Source organism: Dendrobium catenatum, unplaced genomic scaffold (genome assembly GCF_001605985.2).
Source record: "Dendrobium catenatum unplaced genomic scaffold, ASM160598v2 fragScaff_scaffold_1367, whole genome shotgun sequence".
NCBI lineage: Eukaryota > Viridiplantae > Streptophyta > Magnoliopsida > Asparagales > Orchidaceae > Dendrobium > Dendrobium catenatum.
The window spans coordinates 130,218-144,559 of NW_021319829.1; positions in this window are offsets into that span (position 1 = coordinate 130,218).

Consider the following 14,342-nt stretch of genomic DNA (forward strand, 5'->3'; position numbering starts at 1 on the left):
CTCTACTATGTAATTAAAAGATTAAAAGTGATAATTCTTTCAAATTAGATTAGGGAATGACAAATTATTTGTGAAAGGTTGTAGTCAATTCCCACCTTATGTAACCTTTGGCTATTAGGAATTATCCTAAAAAGTATGGACCCATTCCTGACTTCATCTCATGGTTCAATATGTTAGTTAACCCCCTAGGCCATTAATCAAAGAGGGTTTGACCAAGAGCAATTCTTAACATAAAACCTAAAAAAAACACCCAAATGTAGCTATTTAACTTGTGACTAGAGTCTAAACACTCTTAATTGATTCAAGGTTGACTACTGGTTAAACCCCTCTGATTATGGTCAACCTAAGTTTGACATAAACCCTAAAAGTGAATCTTAAACCATTATGAACAGCTAAAACTAATAATGTATCTTTAGTTTTAATTCAAAATGATTGTAATCCATATTAGGGTCATTTGGGTTTATGGTTGACCCATGGTTAAATCTTTTTACCATGGTTAACCTTGGTAGACCCAAAAATCCTAAAAGCTAAGTTTAAACTCAACATTTAAACTTAATTGTGGAGCTTTTGCTTTGATTTTAATTGACTCTAGATCTTTTTTTAGATTCTTAAAATCATATTTCGCCAATGGCTAAACCCATTTTGATTGTAGGTGTTTAATTTACTATACCCCTAAAACCTATTCTAGGGAAAGACCTAACTCTTAAGCCTTGGCTTTATATCCAACTTGCTCTAATTCATTAAAGATATGTGTGATCATGTATAATCAATGGCCAAGCCTAGTTGACCATGACTAAACCAAATAACAAAAATGCCCCGAAGATTCTTAATATACGTCCTTTATTTCAAAACCATAAGTTTTAGGATTAACATTACACTCAAGTGATCTTAACTTACCCTTGGATTATTTGGAATCAATAATAACCTATGTCAAACCCATTTGACCCTGGGTGACAAAAAATGATGAAGTTTCCTACCACCACTATAAAGCTGCATAAAGCACACCCTCTAAGATCTTACTTCAAGAATTAATCTAATATTAGTTATTAGATCACTTTGTAACACTACTCTTCAGCTCCTTCACACCGTTATAATTTTATTTAATAGTGAGCCGCTTCATAAATTTTTTGCAAGCCTTATAATTAATGTTAACCACACATCCTTTAGATTTTATGTCTATAGAATTCCTATACAAATCACGTATTAGGACTTTCATAAAATTCTTCAAGTATCCACAATTATCACCAAACCTTAAACTATAGCCCATGCTAATGATTACAATTGGCCTCAGGTCAATCTCATACTTAGGAATATCCCCCTGAACAATCACTAACCATTAGTTAGAACTTTAGTCATAAATGTTAAATTTTCTAGCACATCCTTAGAATATTTTTTATCTCCAAAGATGGTGATATGGTTAACATTACACCACTTTTATTTAAAATTGCATATATTTGTATGACCTACACTAAATTTAATATAATAGACAAGTTTATTTAATGTATTAAAAACCTAACCACTATTATAAAACCTAGGATATTGATAAGTATAAATTTTGTACTATTTATTATGTTTGAATTTTAGTGAAAATATGTTATTTTTAAATAGGAGAAACTCAAACATGGTGAAAATTATAAAGGAATGGGTAGCACCACAATGCTAGAGGAATCTATATCATCGTGCTCAATTCAACACCATTGAAGAGATGATTATTAGACATTATAATGATGTACTCTATATTTATGAGCACTGTAGTGGCATAATATTCAGCGTCATAGCATTTGAGGCACCACTGCATCAAAAAATTTGCTTAGTAGCAATGGGGTTTGAAAAAAATGAATGTCGCGATGCCACATATTTCAATGCTATAGTGCCATTTTATCCGTTCGGGCACCGCAGTGCTCCAATTTCCATAGCATCGTGATGTTGTAGTTATAACTTCCAAGAGACACATCGTTGAAGTGAAAAGATGCATATGTTCACTTGATAACCATTCAACATCATCAAATCCTACAACCGAGCAAACATTTTAGTGCTAAGGTGCAAGCTCTCTTTCGAGCGCCATAGTGCCATACACCTTTTATGTGTTTTCCTATAAATAGATATTATATTCTATTTGAGAGGGAGATCAGCTACTTGTATAAAAACTAGTTTTTTTATTTGTGATTTGCTAGTTCCCTCTTAGAATAAAAACTAAGGGAGGTTATAAAAGTATATAATATAATCTATTAGATTATTTAGCCCGTGTTTGTTGAAAAAATTCTATAAGTGAAGGGATAATAAGTGCAGAGGAGATACTTTGATCTTACCTGGTGATAAAATTTCACTATTTTTCTTATTTTTTATTCTTCTATGCATACAATAAAATTGAGTTTACTTGTCATTTATTCTATGTCTAACTAGAACTCTTACTTGGGATTGATTATATAAAAAAAATATTAAGTACTAAGGAAGATACTTGTACTTTAAATAATTAATGAAGTTCTCATTTAATTAATGTTCTTCATTTAATATACTTAGTGGTCATGTGTGTAGTTAAAACACAGTGTGATGTATAGCCTCAATAGAGGAATGCAAGAACAATCATAAATATTGAAATAAAATATTGGCATAACTAAACATAGGATGTTTTAATATTCTAGATTCTTAAGAAGATATTATAATTGAAGGAGGTCAGCAGATATCCATTTTACCCCTATAAGCTTGATAGAGATATAGGAATGTACATGCTCTGAATCAATCTACAATTAAGAGTCTTACATTGAAAAAACATGATATTTATATTCATCAATCCAAAATATTTTATTTAATATTATATCAATTATTATTATCAAGTGATAAATATTTCAAAATTTTCATTTTTATTTCAGTAGGATAAATTAAGCATTAAGAGGAAGAAATAATAATTTTAATGTAAGTAAGCCTAACAATTTCTCGTGCATCGACACTCTACTTAATCACTTTATTACTTAATTCAACATGTATACTTATGAACATTTAAGCAAGCATCCATTATTAACATATCAAGGAAAATCAAAGCATACCTTAGCATTGATAGTACAAATATTTATTACAAATTCAATAACAACGTCTTGTTTTTTAATACACATAAGTTTACCCCAATCAAGTTTTTTTGCGCCATTATTGGGGAAGTAATTTTCTTATTTAATATTTTAACAATATTATTGAAACAAGGGTATATTTAAACCTACTTGTATCTTATATCTTATTTTTATTATTATTTTATTTATTTTATTTATTTATTATTGTTTATTCATTATTTCATGCTTAGTAAATCTAGAAATGAACCACTGTTAATTAATTTTGAGATAGAAAGGACCCTTTAAAAATTATAAAAACAAGAAAAAAAATGAAAATGACTGAAACAATACCAAATCAAGATCAATCTAAACCTCATAGGGATCATGCTAAGCTTGTTGAATATAGAATTCATTAGAGTATCAATAGTCCTACTATCTAAGCTAATAAATTTTAATTAAACCCATCATAATTTAGATGGTTCAAAATTCCTAATATAGGAGAACTCATATTGAAGAAATAAATTTACAGTTAGATAGTTCTCTAGGAATCTGCATAACATTTAAGTATAATGGTGCCATTGATGATGGTATTGGGTTTAGATTGTTTCATTTTCTCTAAGTTACAAGGAGATGATATGGTTGAATTCTTTACCCCCAGGCTCCATAATCACTTGGAATGACTTAGCTTACAAATGTTTTGCTAAATATTTCCCACTTTTAAAGACTATAAAATTTAGACATTATATCACACCTTTTACCTTTAAGGAGAATCAATTTATGAAAGTTGAGAGAGATTTAAGAAAATGTTGGGAAATGCCCTCATGACGCCTTACCTGACTGGTTGGTTATTCAAACCTTTTTTTAATGGATTAGTTGGATCTCTTATAGTAATCAAAGATTCTACAACTAGAGAATCTTTAATGTTTAAGTCATTTGATGAAACATATGGATTAATAGAGGGAATGACAACTAATAAATTATCGTGGTCCACTAATAGGATAAATCCTAAAAGAATAGCTAGAATTTATAAATTAAATACATTGTCAATTTTAACTGCTCAAGTTGCATCAATTTCTTAGAAATTGAGCATGATAGAAAATAATTTAGGATTAGTATCAAAATTATCCATGCAATTGAAAAATCAAAATTTAAATTCTAATGGGGTAATAATGTTCAAAAGGATTGAAAATATTAATCTAATTAGAAAATAAAATAATCTTTACTCTAATGCATATAATCTAGGTTGGATGAACCATCCTAATTTTAATTGGTTAAATAAAATTTGTGATAATAATCTTTAGAATTCAGGTCAAAATAATGAAGATAGAATTTGGAACAATCCTCAACAACCTATTTTTAATCATAGACCTTCAAATTTTCTAGGATTTAATCAAATTAATCAAGTTTGAAATATAAAGTTACCTTTGAAAGAGGTAGTGATGTAGTTAGGAACTCAATTGCAAAGTCAAGCTACTTCTATTAAAAATTTGGAAACTCAATTAGATCAGCTTATGATTTCAGTTAGTAGTAATCCTCTTGGATCATTGCATAGCATTATTGAAGTTAATCCAAAGGAGAAAGGAGTGGATAAACACTTGGAGTGGTAGTGTTAAACCCAAGAAGAATTGATAAGTCTATGCAAGTATGACTGAAGACTATAAGTTTAATGCTATTTGGAATGTAACCCATCTATGTAATTAGTGTGCCATGTTAATTGTTAAAGTTTTCATGTTTTATGTTACATATTTAAAAAAATCATGTGCCACAACATTGGGATCAGCGCCACGACAATCGTACGTACTAATAATAATCATGCTTTTTTAGGCTCTAACGACATTGATTGTTGTAGTGCCTCTCATTTCAACTCATCAGTGCCATTTTATCCACTTAGACACCGTAGTGCTTTAATTTCCACAGTGGCAAGGTGCTACAGTTATAACTTCCAAGAGACAAGTCACAAAAGTGAAAGATGCATTTATTCACTTAATAACCATTCTACATAATCAACCTTCTTTGTGGATCAAACATTTCAGCATCGAGGTGCTAGTTCACTTTTGAGTGCAGTAGTGCCTCACTTTCAAGTGTCATAGTGTCAAACATATTTTTTATGTTTTCCTATAAGTAGATATTATGTTCTATTTGTGAGGGAGTTCTGTCACTTATGTAAAACTTAGTATTTTTCAAGATGCTTCTCTAGTTCCCTCTAAGAGTAAAATCTAAGGGATTCTAGGGAAGTACATGATATAATCTATTAGAGTGTTTAGCATGTATTTTTTGAAGAAAATCTATAAGTGAAGGAAGGAGTATAGGGGAGACACTTTTATCCTACATGGAAATAAAATTTCATTATTTCTCTTATATTTTGATTCTTTAGTGAATTCAATGAAAATGAGTTTGCTTGTCATTTATTTTATGTTTGGGTAGATTTCTTATTTTGGATTGATGATGTAAAGAGGATATTAAGTACTTATGAAGACTCTTATACTTTAATGATTTAGAGATGTTCTCAATTATCTCTCATTCTTTATTTATGCATATAGTGGTTATGTGTGTAGTTAAAACCTTCTATGATGTATAACCTCAATGGAGGAATATAAGAATAATCATGAATATTAAAATAGAATGTTGGTATGTCTAGACATAGGATGTTTTAATATTCTATGTTCTATAAGAGAATTATAACCTTATGAGGTCAGTAAATATCCTTTTCACCTCTACAAACTCGATAGAGATCTAGAGATGCACATGCTCTGAATGACATCTATAATTAAGAGTCATATTAGGAAAAATATGATATTTACATTCATCATTCCAAAATATTTTATTATATATTATATCAAATATTCTACTATTTGTATCTAGTGATAGAAACTCTAAAAACCTCATTTTTTTTATTTTATCAGGATAAATTATGCATTTAAAATAAGCAGCAATAATTTTATTACAAGTAAGCATAACACTTCTTCGTAGGTTTAACACTATACTTCATCACATTATTACTTGATTTGGCATGTATAATTATGTATACTTAAGTAGGCTCCAATATTTAAATATCAAAGAAAACATAAGCATTAATTAACATTGACATAACAAGCATTTATTACACAGTCTGTTATAAATCCTTGCTTTCCTACACACATCAGTTCACCCCATCATGAACATCTTGTATAGAACCTAGTATTAGGACACATAACAACGTATATGTTATGTAAAAAATATAACCTAATGAACTCTATATAAGCTGACTACTTCCATATTTTCTACACTTAATTTTTTTATCTCATTTATAGCGATCAACACAATGGAGCACTGTCAGTAGATGAGCATGATTCAAATGAGAGCAAGGGAGCACCAGCACCTATAGCACCATCTTATGCTTAAGCTATGCTAACATTTCAGTTACAATCTCCTGACTCACTAATTGAATGATTTGATTGCTTTGAGTTATGACTGGAGACAGATATTCAAAGTCCACCTCATACTGAGAATATATAACAATAACATGAGGCAAATCATGCATGATTTACATATAAGTTTACTTCCCTACACCATTACATTTAACAACAATTACAATCAAATTAGGGTCCATTTGATGAATATATTTTGTTATCTTCTGGCTTATTTTTTATTGTACTATATTTTTAGTCTTTCATTTTCATTAGAGTTGTATTCCACTTTTTGTTGATGTAAAAAGGAGAAGGTGTAGTGTTAACTATACTTGTATTTCGATTAGTACAATTTTATTTTAGTATTTTTTATGTTACATTTTCTTTTAAAAAATTAAAATATAAAAAATTGAAAAAAATTGTGTATTTTAAAAATTAGAAAAATCAAATAATTTTCCCATTTTTAAAATAAATCATTTAATGAGGGGTGTCAACTTACCAAGAATTAAAAATCAAACTTATAATGTTTTAATCCCAAATAACCCTAATTATTATCATCTAAAGGGGTGAGACTTTTGCAATCCTTTGAGCGCAACGGCTCTTTCTTTGGAAGGCGACTCTGTGGCGATTCAGTTCTCTTTCACTCTCTACTATTCCCTTCATGGTTTCTACTATAGATTGTTGTTTATTTTATGATTCTTTTGCATTTTGTTTGTGTGTGCACTTTCTTTTATATTCTCTTAGGGTCGGTTGGCCTTAGTTTTGTTCATTGTTTTTTCATGGCGGGTACTCCGGCTCTAGGTCCTCGGGGCCTTCCCCCTTCCGCTCTATTTGTTTCTTTGAAAGGATTTTTGGACAATGATGGTTGTGGAAACAAATCTTGGTCTTTCGTGATGCTCTTGTCGGATCAAGTTCTTTGAAGGAACATAATTTCTCCTTAACTAAATTGATGGTAAAAGGCTTTCCTTCTATTTTAATGTCTAATGATGATATTCTCCAACTTGCTAGCTCATTTCAATTCACTCTTGTTGGGAAGTTTTCAGTCTAATGACCTAATCTTAATTCTATTCATGCTTTTTTTGGGAAGCTAAAATTATCTGGTATTTTTCTATCAATTTGCTCAATGCTAGACATGTGGAAATTTAGTTATCCAATGATCTTGATTATAGTAGAGTTTTTGCTTTAAGAAATTATTATATTCTTAACTGTTAAATGAGGTTATTAAAATGGATACCTTTTTTGATGTCAAAGAGGAATCTTCCATTGTTCCTATTTGGATAACTTTTCCTAATTTACGTTTGCATTTTTTAATTCTCATGTTCTTCATGCTTTGGGATCTATTTTTTGTAGACCTCCTAAAACGGATAAAGCCACCGCCACCCATTTGAGGCCATCAGTGGCTAGAAACTTGGTTGAATTTGATATCATGAAGAAGCATCCGAAAGACATCTGGCTTGGATCTAAAAAATTTGGGTATTTACATAAAGTTGTGTTTTAAAATGTTCCAAATTTTTGTTTGCATTGTAAAGTTCATGGACATTTGATAAATGATTGTTTTATTGTCCATCCTCAACTTAGAAAGAACAATATGACCCATAATATTGTGCTTGGACCTATTAATGGAGAACCAAGTGTCCTTGGTAATCATATTTTTTATAAGGAAAAGGATCAAAACATAAATTTAGAGGATCCAAAAGCTTTAGGTGATGACATAGAGATTGGCCCTTTAGATAATTCCTTAAGGAGTGAAGGGATTTTGGATAATGTAGATAAAGATGGTAAATGCAATATCAAGAATGTGGTTTCTAATGAAGATCAAGATTTATTTGTTGTGGGTGAAAATGGTGTATGGGAAAAGGTGGGTGAAAGCGCTCAGATGACACTAGAAAGTGCTCTGAAATCACTTGAAAGTTCGTTAGGGATGTTAATCCCTATAGAACTGGCCCAAGGCTAAATAAAGAAAGTGGTGAATTGGTAAAGAAGAAACTTTAAGCAAAGTACAAACCAAAATCACCACAAATAAAACAAATGCGGAAATTAAAATACGGAAGCAAATAATAAGAAAGAACACATCGGATTTATAGTGGTTCGGTCAAACCTTGACCTACGTCCACTCCTTGGAGGCACCCTCCAAGTATTGCACTAAAACAGGTGTCTCTCCTTTAGCCCCCAAAGCTAGGCGGAGAAGCCCTTAAATATCACTTCCACTTCCGGTGCGGGGAGTTGCTGGGTCCTTTGACACCAAAGTGAACTTCTTCTTTGGTGAACTTCCCTCGAGACAAGCCTTGAATCCAATGATATTAAGATGCAAGCCTTCCGGAGCAACCGTGTGGAATCCCCCTCCACACTCCCTTGAGTCCTCCCTCACAGGATCTTCTCCCTCTCTCAGACTTCACCCATTCCTCACTCCCTTTCAAGCTTTATCTTCAAGTTTCCCCCACAAGAATGAAGCTACAACGGCTGCCAAAGACACTTACAAAGTGTCATGTCATAGATTAAATAGAAGATCTAAAAACGAGCTCATTAATACAAGATGCCAACATTATCGTCCAGGACGATACTAATATCGTCCTGTACAATCAGTGCAATTTAAGCCCAATCAATCGGGACAATTTGAGACGATTAGAAGAAGTTTGTTCATATCGTCCAGGACGATAATATATCATCCTGGATGATCAGAACAAGTCATGGAATATCGTCCTGAACATTGCCCTGAAAAACAGCAATCCGGTGTCCAATCGTCCAGCACATTTGCCAGGACGATTTGGCGATCGTCCAGGCCGATTTGATCGTGAAATCAAGTCATAATTGCTTTCCTTAAATTCTAGAGAAATTTTGGAAAAATTGACCTAAATCATCATGGATGATATTTTATAGTCATGGACGATCCACCTGGACGATGTCCAAAAATAGGTTATTTCTAATTAGATCTGGCAGCAGATTCTTTCTGATTGAGCCTATCGTCCTGGCCGATACAAAATCATCCAGGATGATGTATTTTGCATAATGACGGCTGCTTTAATGAGGATGCCCTTATTAGGATTTCTACTTTTGGACAGATTATCCCGGACGATATAAATATCGTCCCAGACGATGTTACCAAAAATAGAAATCTTTAGGAAGCAACAAAAAATCTTCCAAGTTACAAAACATCAGGAGCCACACCAAATATAATAGACTCAAGAAAGGAAAAAGTGTACAAACTGACTCAGACCTAGTCTACCCAATCTTGAGCTGGTTCCAAATTGCAGTCTGATCGTGTGGACCTAAAATGTTAGTAAATAAGGTCGTCGTAGAGAAATAAGAGTGTTTACTATCATCAAAATCATAAACCATGAAAACAGATCCGCAATAGTGGGTGATGCTCAAAATCATTTTATTTATGGCTCCTTAGTTAATCAAGAAATCTAGGATCATAATATGGCATGAGAAAGAAAGTGTTATAAGAAAATGACAAATGATTGTGCTATATCAAGTTAGTGAAGATAAGTGTTAAAGTGAATCCACAAAAAAAAAAAGTTTACTGATGGGGATAAGGTTGATGATATGGAAGAAGGAGAAATTGAATCACACGATCCTTCTACTCCCAAGGATGGTCTTAAGGGCTCCACTAATAACGCTTTGTCACCTCCTATTAGAAAGGATAACATTATTAAGGAAGGTTTTACTTCTGCTTTTAAAAAACAAAGTGTAAGAATAAGCATAACATGTCTGACATTACCCCAAGGGTCACTAGAGCTTCTAACCAATCTTTTAATGGTTAATACTATCATTTGGAATATTAAGGGGTGTGGGCGACTCTCTATCAAGGATAGGGTTAAAAATTTGTGTAGAATTTATGACATACACTTGCTTGTTTTAATTGAGCCTTTAGTTTCTACTACTAATTTGGTTTCTGTTCACAATAAGTTAGGTTATGTTTTTTCTTTTGGCAATTATACTAATAAATTTAGAATTTTTGGAAACACATTATTTCTTTATATTATATCATAGATTTTCCTCAATTGATTCATACTAACATTACTTTTAATCAAGTATCTTGTTATGCTTATTTTGTTTATGCTTCTTGTTCTAGGTTAGGGAGGAAAATTCTTTGGAATCAACTCACTGATTTCTCCACTTCTGTTAATGCCCCTTGGTTAGTTGGAGGGGATTTTAACTATATTACTAATTCTTCTAAATGATTTGGAGGTAAGCCTCCTAATTATTATGCAATGGAGGATTTTAATGATATGATTATGAATTGTAACCTTCATTATATTAGTTTTACATGGAATAAGGGTACTATGTGGAAAAGATTAAATCACATTCTTTTTAATGACTATTGGCTTTCTTCCTTTCAATCGAATCATATTGATCATTTAACCAAAACTTTATCTGACCATTATCCTTTGTTGTTAAGCATTAAGAGGAATAGTAAAAATAATTTTCAACCCTTTAGATTCCAAAATATGTGACTGCTTGATGAAAACTTTTTACAGATTGTGAAAAGTAACTTGTGTGCCCCCCTTTTCCCTTATGATAATGTTTTTGTTATGATTAGGTTTTGGTTTAAACTGAAAAGACTTAAGCAAAAATTATCTTGGTAGAATAAATGCATCTTCAAGAACATATTTACTAGCATTATGTTTGCTGAAAAAGATGTTGAAAATGTTGATATGGTCTACATGCAGAATTCATCCTTTGACAACTTAGCCACTCTCATCGACACTAAGACTATTTTGTTCAAAAATTAGGAAAAAGAAGATGCTTATTGGAGGAAAAAAGTAGCTTCTAAATTTCTTGTGGAAGGTGATTGCAATACAACTTTCTTTCATAATATTGCTAATCACAATAAAGTTAGTAGGCAAATTCATAAGATAACCTCCCCTAATGGTAATGTCATTAAAACTCTGATTTAATTGTTGCCTCGGGTGTTGAGTACTTTGATAATTCTTTAAATAAAAACATTTGCCCATATTTTAATATTGATTTCTTTTGTATTCCTTCTCTTATTTCTGTAGAGGATAATTTGTTAACTAAAACTCCTTATGAGAAGGAAATTTGGCAAACTTTGAAACATATGAACTCTGATTCGGTTGCCAACACTGATGGTTTTCTACTAAGTTTTTACATAATACTTGTCTTATTATTAAAGAGGACCTCGTCAATGCTAAGTTGGATTTTTTTAGGGGAAATCCTATACATAAATTCTTTAATTCTACTTCTATAGTTTTAATTCCCAAATCCAATGCCATTAATTTTTGGAATGATTATCATCCCATTAGTTTATGTTCTTTTTGTAATAAACTTATTAGCAAATTTATTATGGGTAGGCTTATTTTAATTCTTCCTAAGATTATTTCTTTGGAACAAACTAGTTTGGTGAAAGGTAGATCTATATTTGACAATGTTTTACTCGCTCAAGAATTAGTTCATGATTTGCATACTAAAGTTTTAGGTGAAAATATTATTTTCAAAGTTGATATTACTAAAGCATATGGCAATCTTAATTGGGAATTTCTTTATACTATTTTAAATATTTTTGGTTTCAATATTCATTTCATTAATCTTATTAAAACTTTCATAGAACATTTTTACTTTTCTGTTATTATTAATGGTAAGTCTCATGGATATTTCAAATCTTCTCATGGTTTAAGACAAGGGGATCCTCTATATTCTGCTCTTTTTATTATTGTTATGGAATTCTTATCTCGTGGTATTAGTAATATTTTTAGGATTCATCCTACTTTAAAATTTAGAACGGGCGGGGGTTTTCCCATTACCCATTTGAGCTTTGTAGATTATTTTGTTATTTTATCTAATGACTTTATTAAAATGCTTAATATTACGTTCAAATTTCTTAATTTATTTTAGCATGCTAGTGTTTTAATTTTTAACCCTTTAAAAAGCTATTTTATTCCTTCTAAGTATATATCTCATATGCGGGTTACCAATATTGAAGGAAATTTTGGTTTTAAAAAGAGCTGCTTACCTCTGAAGTATTTGGGTACTCCTCTTTATAAGGGTAACAAATAGTCTCCTTTATTTGATGATATTTTCATGATTATTCATAAGAAACTTTCTTCTTGGGCTTTTGATTTTCATTCTTTTGGAGGTAGGCTTATTATTATTAAACATATTTTGTGTTTCATTCCCATTTACTTAATGCATACTATGTGTCCTACTTTAAATATGTATAGCACAATGGAGATTTTATTTAACATTTTTCTTTGGGGTGATAAAGATGGTAAACATGCTATGTTATTGGGTTCTAGGAGTAATTATTCAAGGACTATATATGAGGGAAGACTTGGCTTTAAAACTTTCACGGATATGACCAAGACCTATAACCATAAGCTGTAGTTTACCTCTAGAGCTAAAACAAGTTTATGGGCCAAGTTCATGATTTCTAAATTTTGTGTTGGAATCATCATTTGAATTGTATTTTCAATTAAGGGGACTCCTTTAATTGGAAAAGATTTTGTAACATTATGTGGGAAGATGAAGAGTTTAATCAATGGGGTATAAGAGTTGGCATCTTTTTTTTTTCTTTTTTTTGGCAAGCTAAATTATTGGGTAATTTTTCTATTGATAGTCTTTTATACACTCACTCTACCTCTGCGTGCAAAGTGAAGGATTTTATTATTAATAAGATCTAGAATATTGATTTACTTATAAATTTTGTGCATGATTTTATTATTAAGATAATTCTCAATATTTCCATTAATTTGGATAATGAGGATTGCATTTTGTTTAATGGTTATAATGATGGTAACTTTACTACCAAGCATGTTTGGAATTCTATTAGACAAGTGCTCCCTAAAGACTCGCTTTATTTTTCTTTCTGGCCTGCTAGCATACCTACCTCTTACTCTTTTCTTCTATGGAGGATTTTGCATAATTAATTTCCTTTGGATTCTATTTTATTAAGAAAAGGTTTTTATATTGTCTCCAAATATGAATGTTGTTACCATTCTGAGAATATTAATCATTTGTTCATTCAAGGATGGATTGCTATGAAAGTTTGGCTTCACTTTGAAAACATGTTTAATGTGCATACTATTATTAGGTATAATTTTATTTCCAATCTTCTTAAGGAGTGGTTCATCCCTAATAAAGTTCATATCATGAATATTCTTTCTGTTATTATTTGTTGATTTTTATGGAGTAGTATGAATGATTCTAAGTTTGAGGAAATTAAAATGAATGCTTTAAGTGTCATCTCTAAAGTTAAAAATAAAATCCATCAGTTGTTTGTTGCTAATTTACTTAAGTCTGATTCCTTTAAAGTTTTTTTTTATATGTCATGTAAGTTTGATTTAGTTTTTAGTCCTCATCTTGTCATTTGTAAAGATAGGATTATTTATTGGAGGAAGCCAGTTCAGGGATGTTCCAAACTTAATACTGATGGCTCTTAGAATAATTTGAATGCAGGTTATGATGCCTATTTGGAATTCTTATGGTTTTGTGATTATGGCTTTGTGTGTCCCTCTAAGGCTAATACTATTATTCAAGCTAAAATCGAGAGTCTTCTTTATGGCATCACTAATATTTTGATTGAAGTGGATCTTATGCTCTTGATTCATTATCTTGATGGTAATATCTTTTCAAATACTGCTAATTTTTATATGTCAAGAGATATTAAGTGTTGGCTTTCCTTCATTACTTATTCTATTTCCCATATTTTGCGGGAAGGTAATGTTGTTGCTAATGCATTGGCTAAAATGGATTTTAACTTGTCTGGTTTAACTGAATTCTTTGAACATTCTCTTCCTAAAGATATCAAAGGTTTTGCTAGATTAGATCGGTATGGCCTCCCTTATATATGTTTGAATTATCTGTGTTTTGTTTTGGTTGTTGTTATTATTTTTTGGATTATTTTTTTTATTATCAACTTAGATTTTATGTCTTTCTTGGCATGTGTTGCAGTTGT